Source organism: Asterias rubens, chromosome 2 (assembly GCF_902459465.1).
Source record: "Asterias rubens chromosome 2, eAstRub1.3, whole genome shotgun sequence".
Taxonomy (NCBI): Eukaryota; Metazoa; Echinodermata; class Asteroidea; order Forcipulatida; family Asteriidae; genus Asterias; species Asterias rubens.
The window spans coordinates 13,472,649-13,485,972 of NC_047063.1; the positions used below are offsets into that span (position 1 = coordinate 13,472,649).

Here is a 13,324-nt window from a genome sequence, read left to right on the forward strand (position 1 = left end):
TGTTCGAGTAAACATTTTATCAAATTTAAGGGGGTATTTTTTGTGTTTGAAAACAAGACGGGTAAAACCAGTCTTAGTCAACCAGCGTTGAATTAGCAACCTTCACCGCGCCGTAGTTTTACTATACAATAAAAACGCTCACAGTATTGCAAATTACAAATTACTTTGTATCTTACTGTACTTAATATAATTACTCAGAATGGCATCTTTATTGTTGTTCAAGATCACAATATAATTAATTCTCAGAACGATTGGTCGCAGTACCAGATCAAAAACTGACAAACAAGTTTGTCGCTACTTTACCCCAATGAACTACTCGAAACGACGTAACCCTCTTGATTGTAAAAGACCAGTGTTCTCACTTGGTGTATCTCAACATATGCATAAAGTAACAAACCCGTGAAAGTTTGAGCTCAATTTGTCATCGGAGTCGGGAGAAAATGATGAAAAGAAAAAACAGCCTTGTTGGATAATTTCGTGTGTGCATTCAGATAGGAATAAAAGACTTCTAGCTAGAAGTCTTTTATTATTTTAGTGAGAAACTACCTCTTTTTCAAAAACTACGTTACTTCAAAGTGAGTCGTTTTCCACAATGTTTTATACTGTCAACAGCTCTCCAATGCTATAGTTACCAAGTCAGTTTTTAAGATAATATTTGTTTCGAGTAATTACCAAACGTGTACCTTCTCTTTAAAGCTAATTGGTTGGCCCGAAAGCTTAACACTGAGCCAACTCTGAGTATGGCCATTTACACCATTTAATTTAATACTCTCTATGAGAACTTTGAAAAAAAAACGTCATTTGCTTTTACGATACAACATGGGTCGAGACATCCGTATATTTCCTGTTTATTTTTATATGCCAATGCCATCAGGAATGTGACTTCATTAAATTATGAGTCTATATTAGCTTTGTTAAAACGGTTTAAAAGCCATTGTGTTTGGTGCCTACCCTTCCAATACGAAGTTCTTCAAAATCATAATTTGATGTTTTACGGTGTTGACGAACTTCGTATTAGAAGGGTAGGCATCAAACACAATGGCGGTTAAACCGTTTTAAAATGAAGTTAGGAGATACTAATAATGTTTACCTCTGTAGTATAGGTTCTGTATATTTGAAAATAAATGCATCATTAAAAAAAAACTTAGGTGGACGTTGTGCACCTGTTTGCGTTATTCATTACAAACTGAATGACATGGTTTCGTTAAAATTAAAAACAATTATGCACCCAATTCATATATCTAAGTAAAAAATAGGTTTACACCATATAACCCCATTATCATTCTAGCTCATTACGAAGTATTCCTACAAAGGCGACCTTGATTTACTTGCAGATTTCTACCAAGGCGTCATTGATGTACTTGTAGATTTCTACCAGCTAAAGGAATCAAAGCTGTACATGCTGTTTCGGCAAATGCAGCTCTTGTTTACACAGGTTCCTCCTTGGTAACTATAGCAACCCATGGAACCACAGCATGTTGAGATGTCCGGCGAGCATCTGGTTCCTTGGGTTAGACATTGCTTGCCGTACTGTGAATGAAAGTAGGAAATAATGATTCATTGATGATGGCCGTGATTGTGTCAATGCAACGACAGCATAACGAGTATCATCACGGACAACGACATGGCAGCGACAGCGACAGCGACAGCAACAGCACACCAACACCAACACCAACAGCATCAACTTTTGTGTTTTAGCTATATACCGGGTTAATCTCGGTGGTCTAATTGGTTTGAGACTGCTCTAGAATTGCAAGGGTCGTGGGTTCGAATCCAACCCGAATAACATGGGAAAGTACAGAGGTAACAGAGTATACATAGCTAATACGCATCGGTGTGTACGGGTGAAACCAAAAATGAATAAGTTTTTGTATTTGTTTCCACACATAGTTACAGATGTATAACAACATGATTAATGCATTCTCAAACTCAATTGATTCGATTGACCGGATATTGGGGCCCGTTGGTCCTGAAACATTTCTGTGTACCAGTTAAAATCGCATTTTAAAACCACTCTCCGTGTCAGGATTAAACGGGTCACGCCCTCCAAACCTGGAGTAACTTTAACCCGTGCGGTTGTTTTCAAGACTGAAAGAAACTTCGCTTAAACCCGTCGGAATGTACAACATGTGTAAACCACACGTTGGGAATTCTTTTATTTGTGATTCTTAAGAATTTTGTAGGGAATAGAATAGTTCTGCTCATGGTTGCGTAACGTGTTTAATGGTGTATAATACAATCTCCTTCTCTGACTACTTGGAGAGGCCGGGGTCTAACAGAAGAGCGCCATTACTTAGTTGTTTTTCAGCCACATTACTCCTTCACCCGCCCCGTCGGTAACTGTGGGCGAAACACAGTACCATCCACCACCCTTATATGTGCTGAAGACTTGGTGAGTTCCGTATACATGAAGTAAATATCTGTTGCAATTTGTGATATGTAGTCTACAAGTCGATTCGTGTTACCTGAATACTTCACTTGCTAGACATTATTTGCAGGACCGAAGTCAAGCAATGACAATAATGTATACTTAACTAGTAACTTAGACTCTGGATGTTCTCTACATTCAAGTTCGATGCTGAAAATTCAGAAAATTTCTTACGACTGTACAGGTCGAGTTTTTCCTAAGATATTTGACACAGCCGAATAACAATTACAAGTTTCTAGAGTGGTTCAATGTTCTTTCTGTTTTATATTTGTTGGCATCTGAATTGGATCTTGTATATAATGTTTAATTAAAAAAAAATAAAAAAAAATAACAAAAAACAAACATCAACAAACAACAACCAAAACCCCACAAAAAACAACAATAACACCAACAACAACAACAACACGCAGCATTAACAATATTAATAAACAGCAACAACCGTTAAAAAACCCAAAACACCAACAGCAACAACACCATTACCGAAAGGTAAAAATGTAAATTAAATACTGCAAATTGAAAACACCAGCGTAGTAATTGAGAATTATAAAAACAGGTGATCCAAATCTAATGAAAGGTTAATAGAGCATGATATTAATTAAAACATTACCATACAACCTAAAGATGTGTCGTGTAATGTATGAATAGACCAGAGTTTGAATTCCTCTGGGATCCCATGATTCACGCTACATATTACATACATAGCTTGTAATAGCTACTTAAAAGCTGTGGACACTATTGGTAATTGTCAAAGACTAGCCTTCACAGTTGGTGTATCTCAAATATGCATAAAATAACAAACCTGTGAAAATTTGAGCTCAATCGGTCATCGAAGTTGCGAGATAATAATGAAAGCAAAATAACCCTTGTCACACGAAGTTGTGTGCGTTTAGATGGTTGATTTCGAGACCTCAAGTTCTAAATCTGAGGTCTCGAAATCAAATTCGTGGAAAATTACTTCTTGCTCGAAAACTATGGCACTCCAGAGGGAGCCGTTTCTCACAATGTTTTATACCATCAACCTCTCCACATTACTTGTCACCAAGGAAGGTTTTATGTCAATAATTATTTTGAGTAATTACCAATAGTGTCAACTGCCTTTAAAATAAATAAACTGTAACAAAAAAAATCGTCACTTTTGATATTATGAAAGACCAATGTACTAGTGTGGACAAGTCGTTAAAATGTCTGTCGCGTTGATAGCGTTCCGACTCACCCTGCGATTCCCGCGTGATTCTCGCCCCCTACTGCTCTCGCGACTACGGTCCCATCGGGGAGTAGAAGTCGGGGCAACCAACAGTTCGCGCGAGAGCAGTTGATCTCGCGAGAGCACCGCACCGCCACAACTCGACTATCTCACCGCGTGGGACCATTAACGACTTGTCCACAAGTCTACCAATGTACATGTACCAAGTTCAACGGATTGAAATGGCCAAAAACATTGTAGAAAGATATAGATAGATAGATAGATAGATAGACAGATGGTAGAATTCCAAAGCCGAAGCCATGGATTTGAATAGGGCCTATACACTCACCATAAGCCCTCTACGGGCAAGAAGCATCTCATAAGGCATGGGTTGTTCAATGTCGTTGGTTTCCTCGCCGAATGTTGACGACGAGCAGACGGTACATACTCCCGCCAAAACCACCAGCACAAAGCAAACTTGTAATGTGGGCATCATGTTAAGTTCCTGATGACTGTTACGAACCTGATATAAGATGTGAGAATACAAACTGCTTACCAAACCCAATGGACTGGTATAAATAAAATAAAAAGTATTAATGGCCTGACGTTTCGACCCTCAGCAGATTCATTCTCGAACTTTCTCGAAGCCTTCGAGAAAGACCCTGCTATAAGTAGAAACGCTTGGCCAGTAACTTGTTTTTTGCATATTAACACATAGAACTGAGGTGAAGACTAGAGTAATATTTTAGTAAAGAGACATCTGCGCTTTCTTTAAAAACAGGTTTTAGTCGGATGCCTTATAACCTTTTAATACATTGTTGGTCTTTGGTAAAGAAGTATTATGTGTTGCAGAATGATTTTGTATGACATTCATTGGGAAATCAATAAACACACAAGACTGTTCTATGAATATTGTGTTGAGAAACGACACACGCGTTTCATTCATTGGGTGCGTTCGTTTAGCTTCCCTGGGTCGACCACGGTGTGTGGCGGTTTTTTTTCTAGGACGAACGTGGGTAGTTATCTGCACACGTTTGTCCTTGAAAAAACCCCGCCACACACCGGGGTCGACCCAGGGAAGCTAAACGAACGCACCCGGCATGTATTTCCAATGACAAATGTAAGCTGACTAAAACAACACAACGCAATATGTGGACACTCACTGGCTCCGGCTTGACAAAAAGGCAAGCAGATACAAAAATTATCACTTGCCAAATTTGCCCTTATTTTTGTGGAATGATTCAACATTGGTACAGTGTTTATAGCAGAATAATCAGTTCTGTCTATATATAAAAGATGTTTGGGTTGTTCTTTTCTTCCCCTTTTGAAAGATTAGGAAATTTAAGTTTCACAACCATAGAGAACAAATTTAACCAACTGGTATTTTGTGTTTCTGGTCAGAACATTTAATACACACAACATTAATATGTGTAAGGTACTTTGTTACGTTCTGGAATTTAAGACAAAACGGCCCAACGCCAATTAACGTTTTGGAGTGTCACAATCATTATCAATTTTTTGTGAAATCTGAAAACCTAATAAATTATAATATTGCCGGAAGTTGGCGTTTAACAGTCCGTAAAAATATGAATTTGAATGCATAAAAGTTACCAGTTTTGCACCCTATATGAACACTTCATTATGCAGAATCTTAGTATGCCTCAAGGAAGAGTTAAATTGCTCCAGTAATAATTTGTGTAGAAGTCGTGGCCCAAAATGAATACATTTATCGTCAATGACTAGTCGACGCTGGCATACCATTACAAGGTCCTAATGTCACTCAGTTCACAGGACAAGAACTTGCAGACAGAAAAATTTAAAACCTTTGCTATAATTCAAAATGATTGAGTTGTTCTTTTTGCCAAACACGACACTGTATTGACCCGAATGCACATGCGGGTACGGGTATTGCACTTTTTGTAGCATTCAAGTATAGGGTAATAAGAGACAATTTGAGTTCCATTAAAGGTTGTTGATAAATGACGAATTTTGACGGCACTATCAAGGTTGTTTAATTATACATGCAGATAAATATTTCATCGCGCTTGGGAAAGTAAATTTGACCGAGTACGAACTTAAGCAGCTAAGCTCTAGACTCTAGACCTCCTTAAAGGAAAACATTAATCAAATATGAAGCTAATAATATTTCACTTTGTCTTGGTTCAATCAGCAAACACTTAAATATTATTACCAATGATTTATTGACTCTTATTGACACTGAGGATACCTAATGTATTTTGTTTCTACTATTCTCTTAAGTTGAAGTGGTTAAAATTCCCTGTACTAGAATGTCCATTATATTGAGTCAAATAAAGTAAGGATGTCTGTATATTATTTATAATATTGTTCAATCGGTGAAAGGTAAAACATCACTTGTGATGTACATTATGTTGATTCAAAAACAGTTAGGAAGCATGTATTTCATCTTGGTAGAAGCGGCGACAAATTAATACAAGATCACCATTCGTATAAATTTTCTTAATTCAAATAGTGAAAAGGTGCCTGCATTACATTTTTCCATCTGCAGTGGGATCCCTCTGTAGCCGTTTCATATGTTGTACCGTAAACTTGGGTGTGGTCCCAAGGCTACACGACAGTTACACTGGGTGCGTTCGTTCAGCTGCCCTGGGTCTACCCCGGTGTGTGGCGGTTTTTTTCCCAGGACGAACGTGGGTAATTATCTGCACACGTTCGTCCTGGAAAGAAAAAAACGTCACACGACGGGGTCGACCCAGGGAAGCTAAACGAACGAACCCATTATATATGGCTTCTGACTGGCTCTGCCGACTGAAACCTGGTTCATACTTCCTGCGAATGCAATTACGAAGCATCACGTCACAGAGCTGTTTTTCGCCGCGAATGTTTCGCAGGAGTTGAGCACAGGGCAACTGTTGTAAACTGTTCGTTGATAATTTTTTACAACTTCAAGATTTGTATCGTATCGCATTCGCATGAAGTATGAACAGAGCCTAAAGGCAGTGGACACTATATGTAATTACTCAAAATAATTGTTTGCATAAAAACATACTTGTTAACGAGTAATGGGGAGAGGCTGATAGTATAAAACATTGTGAGAAACGGCTGCCTCTGGAGTGAAATAGTTTTCGAGAAAGGGTTGTTTTTCCACGATTTTTTTTCGAGACCTCAGAATTAGAATTTGAGGTCTCGAGTGTTGTTTAATTTCACAGTCATCCCGCAACTTCAACGACCAATTGAGCTCACAATATTTTCACGATAATGTGTTATTTTATGTTGAGATACACCAAGTGAGAAGACTGGTTCTTTGACAATTACCAATAATGTCCAGTGTCTTTAACGATACTGGCAAAGTAGGGAAACCGCCAACACATTGTTAGAAAGCCTGCACGTAAGCCCTGGGTCGCAGGTCCAAGTCCCGCTCTAGTAAATTTGTCTTTGTTCAACCCACAATTATATTTTCAAAAACAATGTGACAGAAGTTCTTACCTTGTTAGCACGATTAAGAAGCTTTGGAGGAGACCGGTCACACTACGTTGTACAAACTGAGCACGTCGACAGAATGTGAGCGCGCAATCGGACTATTTTTTAACACATTCAGCTTCAGAGACTAACGGCCTGTCAAAAATAAACATATGTTTCTCATACAGACACACGTATTTTTTTGTGACATGGAGTATTTTCGATTCATTTTCAGTGACTGCGATTTCATGTAACAGTTTGAAAATCGTGTCGCACAGAAAGTATTCTTGAATTAATCAACAGATTTTTAATTTGCCTAGGAGCAAATGATAATGATGTTGATAAACAATGGTGAACATATTGTGTAGATTATCTCAAAAAGAACTGCAGCGCCGGTGTGGTCAAGACAGGACATTATTAAATAAATAGATAAATAAATAAATAAATAAATGAATAAACAAAAATACAGAGACACATGAAGACCATGCGATGAGAAATACATTTAAAACAGATAAAATATATGGGTTGAAGAACACGAAATTAATGTATAATACAATATAGTACACTAAACGTGAATACTAAAATGTAGGTATACTTTTAAAGGCAGTGGACACTATTGGTAATTACTTAAAATAATGATTAGCATAAAACCTTACTTGGTGACGAGTAATGGGGATAGGTTGATAGTATAAAACATCGTGAGAAACGGCTCACTCTGAAGTGCCATAGTTTTCGAGAAAGAAGTAATTTTCCACGAGTTTGATTTTGAGACCTCAGATTAAGAACTTGAGGTCTCGAAATCAACCATCTGAACGCACACAACTTCGTGTGACAAGGGTGTTTTTTGTTCTTTCATTATTATCTCGCAACTTCGACGACCGATTGAGCTCAAATTTTCACAGGTTTGTTATGTTATGCATATGTTGAGAATACACCAAGTGAGAAGACTTGTCTTTGACAATTACCAATAGTGTCCACTGCCTTTAAACAGACTATCGCTCCCAGTCTGGCGTCATTGTTTTTCTATCTACACCAATATTGAAGAGAAGAAGAAACAGCCATAGGGCCTAATGATTTTCTTTTTCTGTATACCAACAGGTGATCAAACCGAGGCTAGGGAAAGTTAGCTCGTTTTTTTTCTTCGTATCAACACATTTCGTCGTGTCTGCTGTACACCATTACTAATGACGTTCAGTATGTAAAAGTTGCCCGACATTGCTCAACATACAATTCGAAACGGTGAAAGACAAGATCAACTTATCGATATAGGATATGGTAATTGGTAAGTCTATTCAGTTGTTAAAATTAACACTTCTATGCATGAGCAGTTTGTGTTCATATTAACCTTATATCTGAATTAATGCCCTTATTCTGAAATAATGCCCTTGATCTGAATTAATGCTCTTGATCTGAGTTAATGCCCTTGTTCTGAAATAATGCCCTTGATCTGAAATAATGCCCTAGTTCTGATGTAATAATAATAATAATAATGGAAATTTATATAGCGCCTATCCATGTAAACATGCTCCTGGGCGCTGAACAATTAAAAGAAAACATATTCAAATACATACAATTAAAACACTCAATAGAAAATACAGTAAACATGTAATAAATGCAGAATTTGTACACAACAATCAATGATTAAAAAACACTGAGAATAAACCCTAGTTAAAAAAACTGGAATTGCTACAGAGAATACCCTTGGTCTGAAATAATGCCCCTGATCAATCTTGAATACTACCCTAGTTCTGAAATAATGCCCTTGATCTGAAATAACGCCCTACTTCTGAAATAACGCCCTACTTCTGAAATAATGCCCTAGTTCTGATGTAATACCCTTGGTCTGAAATAATGCCCCTGATCTGGAATAATGTCATATAGATCTGAAACAATGCCCTATCGATTTGAAATAATGTCCTTGGTCTGTAGACAAAAATATTCTTAATCCTTAATAATGCCCTTGATCTGAAATACAACCCTAGTTCTGAAATAATGCCCGTGATCGGAAACAATGTCCTTAGGTCTGAAATGATGCCATATATAGATCTGAAATAACATGTTGTGAATGGCATACAACAATTGAAGTGTCAAACCTCAAGGGAGCAACATTTATGTAACGCTAGATAGAGCGATGGATCGCCCTCTAATCGTTTGAGCTTACGGCTGAAGTCGTGGCCATATCCCATCAGGCAGATTGGTGTTGATTCTGAGAGTAGTCAGAGAATGCTGAGTGTCATGTTGTACACATTTATTGCGAAGACCCCGATAGACGGCCTGCATTTCCGAAGACGGGCATCGATATTACAAACCCGTTGATTTCATTGGATTCACTGATTTAATTGATAAACGCTCCTGAAGTAATAATAGTAATATTTTTTTTAAATAATATTCATTCGGGCAATCACATTTTACAAGCACATGTACATACTTTGAAAAAAATTAAGAAAACAAAGTAAAACAACAGTGGGGTGCCCAGGAGAGCATAAAAGTAAACAAAAAAGTAACTATCGCCAAAAAGCGTATGTCTCCTAATGCTTTCCATATCTGTGTTTTGATTGGTCTGACGTGATTTTTTTGTCAGCTTTCCTTTCGGTCGTCTACACGCAGTGTGCAAACTATATATTACACACGCACTTTACATGTAGGTCCTATGTAATGTTGTTTTATGCTCACGTATACGTGTGATTTGACTGCGAATCTTTTTGTGAAGTTAATGCAAGTACAAATGTATATATCTTTTCCGGCCCTACGGATCCGTACGCTCGCTCAAGGCCACTGCAGGTTCATGGCGCAATTCACGAGCCTCGAAGTGCGACGTTGGATGTTCAGGCTACACGACCATGGTTGCATGCTGAATGAAATGTCAAGTTGTTAGACAAAATGGCTCTAATAATGTATTATTGTGTAAAACCTCACCCGATGTAATATTCATTACGAACACCCCCTTCTTCCCGGATTTCGTCTCGTACCCCATTTCTTTACAAAAAAAATCCATGAAGTTAAAAAGGTCATCAGATGAGTCAGATGGCAGTTATCGGAAAAGGACTTGTTTTGTATCCGTCGCCCCATTTTGGTTGTATTGTCATTATTTTTATTATCTGTAAGTATGGTATACTAACCGACGGGTCGAAGAAAACCGAACAGGCCACCATGGCAATCAATACTGCTGTGAGTATCGCTCCCGTCACGCTGCGGTCCCTCGAGCAGAGATTCCAAATAAACCGCAACACTTTGTAAAACATTCAGTGCAACGTCTTAGTCTATGCAAAATACAAGGTAGTTATTCCTTGGTTTGGTGGACATGCAACATGCACTATTAAGCACGAATAGTTCCGTCAATAGGAGACTTTCCAACGCTAGGTGGCAGCAGACATACCGGGTAAATTTCCATTGTTTACGTAGTTCTGAACATGCGCATAATTCTGAGAACAATGGATTTACCCGGTAAGTCTGCTGCCCTCTATCGTCCCAGAAAGTCTCCCATTGAACTTCGTGATTATGTACGATAGGATGCATAGATGTTTCTATTATAGTGGTAGGGTGATTATTTTGTTGGTATGGTATGTGTGTGCCTGGAGACGCAACATCATACGAGCACAAACAATCCGGTCAAGTACATGATTATGTAAAATAAATAATATTATGATACATGGAGTTTATGTTGACTGTGGTATATTGTAATTTTCTAAAAATGTTGACATATCATGCGAACATACAATGGGGGTACCCTACTGGGTTGGTGAAGATTCAACATAAGATATACAAGCACGAACGATTCCGTCAAGGAAACTCATGAATTTGTATACAATGTATACAATACAGAGAGAGTTATATTTCTAGTAGATTGTGATTTTCGAGACAGAAATGTATGATAAGGTTACTCCCACACCTCCCCACCCCGCACCCCCACACCCCACCCCACACCTCCCCACCCCACACCTCCCCACCCACACCAACGGCATAATCAGAGTACACAGAATACCACAATGACATGCGGCGTGCAGAGTGTTGTGCTCCCTGATAGATGTTTGGCCATTCGACCAAGTGAGAGATATTCTTTCATAATCGACGAAGAACTCGAGCACCGACCGAGCTTAATTTGGCCGAAGATAACACCCACGGTCCCCCGCACAGTCGGTCACAGTCCGACACCTTTACCCTAAGAATCACTGCGACTTAACCACAGGGTATTAACATCCGCAATAAGGTGCTATCGTCAATTCCAATAATTGTCATCTTCAATCAAACAACGTGCACGTTTTTAACCATTAGGCAATCTTGCGAGGAGCTGGTCTTCACTGGTTGGTAATGACCTTGTGTTCGGCCGTTAATGGACCGAGCCGAAATGACCGGGTTCGAGGTTGACCGAGCGAAAGGCGAGGTCCATTATAACAGCGGTCAGCCACCAACCAAGGTCATTAACACACTAGAAGATGATTCACATTGCCACCAATTGTATTTAATAGCAAAGAAAACCGAGAACAAATTATAAGCATTTTTATATTGTGTATGCTGTTGCTGCCACTGTTCCTACTATAATAGATAAAGTTACTTTATTTTATTTTCGAAAACAAAAAAATCTAGGTCAAACGAGTTCTTGCTACTGACCCAAATAAGTCTCAAATAGTAACATCTCTTTCCCCCTACCCCCGTCTATGTTACACGTTGATTACTTTAAGTCTGCAATATGATCGATATTAGATTCAGACTATAATATTTTGATATCATAGTGTGCATTAAAACGGTTATTCACCCGCCCGCCCATTATAATTCTAGCTCAGAGCTACGAAATGCTATTCGTAATTTCATTCTAGTTACAAAATTTAGTCTCAATTTCCAAGAAAAACCGTATACATGCAACATTATTAGTAAATAGGTGGAGCGTGTGGGGGGGGGGGCTACTGTGAAAGTCGTGAGAGAAAATACATAACCCACTGATGATCACATAGCGTTTCGAGCCCAACTATTTCTTTATATAGTCTTGAGCTTTTAGTCTTCACCCTTTTTTTCATGTATCCATGATTTGATAGTCATGTGATAAGCTGAGAGACAGGTTCTTTGATGTTTCTGTATATGAGTGCACTGCAAGTCTTCTTTTCTGCTGTTATATTTTAGTAAATAGTTTTGATTAATTTCCATACAGTTTTTGTCTTCTTTTCACATACAGTACGTTGTGTACTCCAGTGTACATGCAAGCACTACACCACTGTTCTTTTTGCAAGACAAAGTCGACGAAATTCTAAGATGCCCATAAACTTGTAAGCAAAGGTTAGGTTTTGGGGCCAATCGATTCTCCCGTCTTAATTGAAGACCAGCTTTACATTTAAAATTTAATAGTTCTTTAATGACCTATCATTTCACACAACCGGATAGTCTTGAGGGCTTACGGCAATATTTGGATGATGTTTTGTGTTGCGTTTGGTAACATGGACCATATATAACTCATGCATGCTGGACAGACTCAATCCGTTCGTTTGTCAACATGCCCCCCTCCCCATTTTTAGTTTCAACATTTGTTTCCTTGTTTTCAAATATGCAATAAACATACAAAGACAACAAATCACGTTAACACCAACATTTCTGTTTACCTCAAAATTACTGCTTTACAGTGTTTCATACGCCAATGCATATTGTTTTACCAAAATCAAATTAGTATGATTTGCATTGTTATAACTGAATAATGGCATATATTTTCCTTGCTGAGAGAGTAACGACTGGTAAACGAGTCTAACATGATACGTAACAAAAAACTGTTTGCAATTTGTAATGTGTGTTTGCAAAGATGGATGTACTATTTTCTCCTCAAGAGTGTTTATTTTCTTAGTACGAAAACGATTATCTGACACAAGGTTGAACTTCATTGACCTTCATAACCCTCTGAGACTCTAAGAAAGCATTACTCGTGTTTTCATGTCTACCATTGGAGATGTAAAATTAATATCATGAATGAGTAACTCTACATGTTTATTATTGGATTATATGGAGAAGGTTTTGTTTATTTGGGTTTGCTGAATGTCCACCATGGTTCAATAGTCCTTGAAGATTCGTTCAAGTAAGTCGTCTGAAATATTATTCCGTTTTGGGGGATACTATTTGGGGGAAAATATAATTTCGGCTCTTCTCCATTTATTTAAAAACTACACTTAGCCCTTTCATTTTGATAGTAATTGGTGTTGGCGAACCCTGATTTTATTTTCAATTAAACTAGTTTTGTAAGTCCGTAACCAGATAAGTGGCTACAGCTGTGGCTGTGACTATTTAAAGACCTTTATCAT

General features: G+C 38.1%; 2 long non-coding RNA genes across 2 annotated transcripts; one reads left to right on the forward strand and one right to left on the reverse strand.

Moving 5' to 3' along the window:
- Positions 1–1,330: 1,330 nt before the first annotated feature.
- Positions 1,331–7,180, reverse strand: LOC117307052. The gene is made up of 3 exons (XR_004521018.1): positions 7,077–7,180; positions 3,961–4,134; positions 1,331–1,530 (listed from the first exon to the last, which is right to left on the reverse strand). It is a non-coding gene; the product is annotated as an uncharacterized LOC117307052 (long non-coding RNA).
- Positions 2,249–12,251, forward strand: LOC117307053. Its single transcript, XR_004521019.1, has 3 exons — positions 2,249–2,392; positions 8,148–8,331; positions 12,217–12,251. It is a non-coding gene; the product is annotated as an uncharacterized LOC117307053 (long non-coding RNA).
- The last annotated feature ends 1,073 nt before the right edge of the window (positions 12,252–13,324 follow it).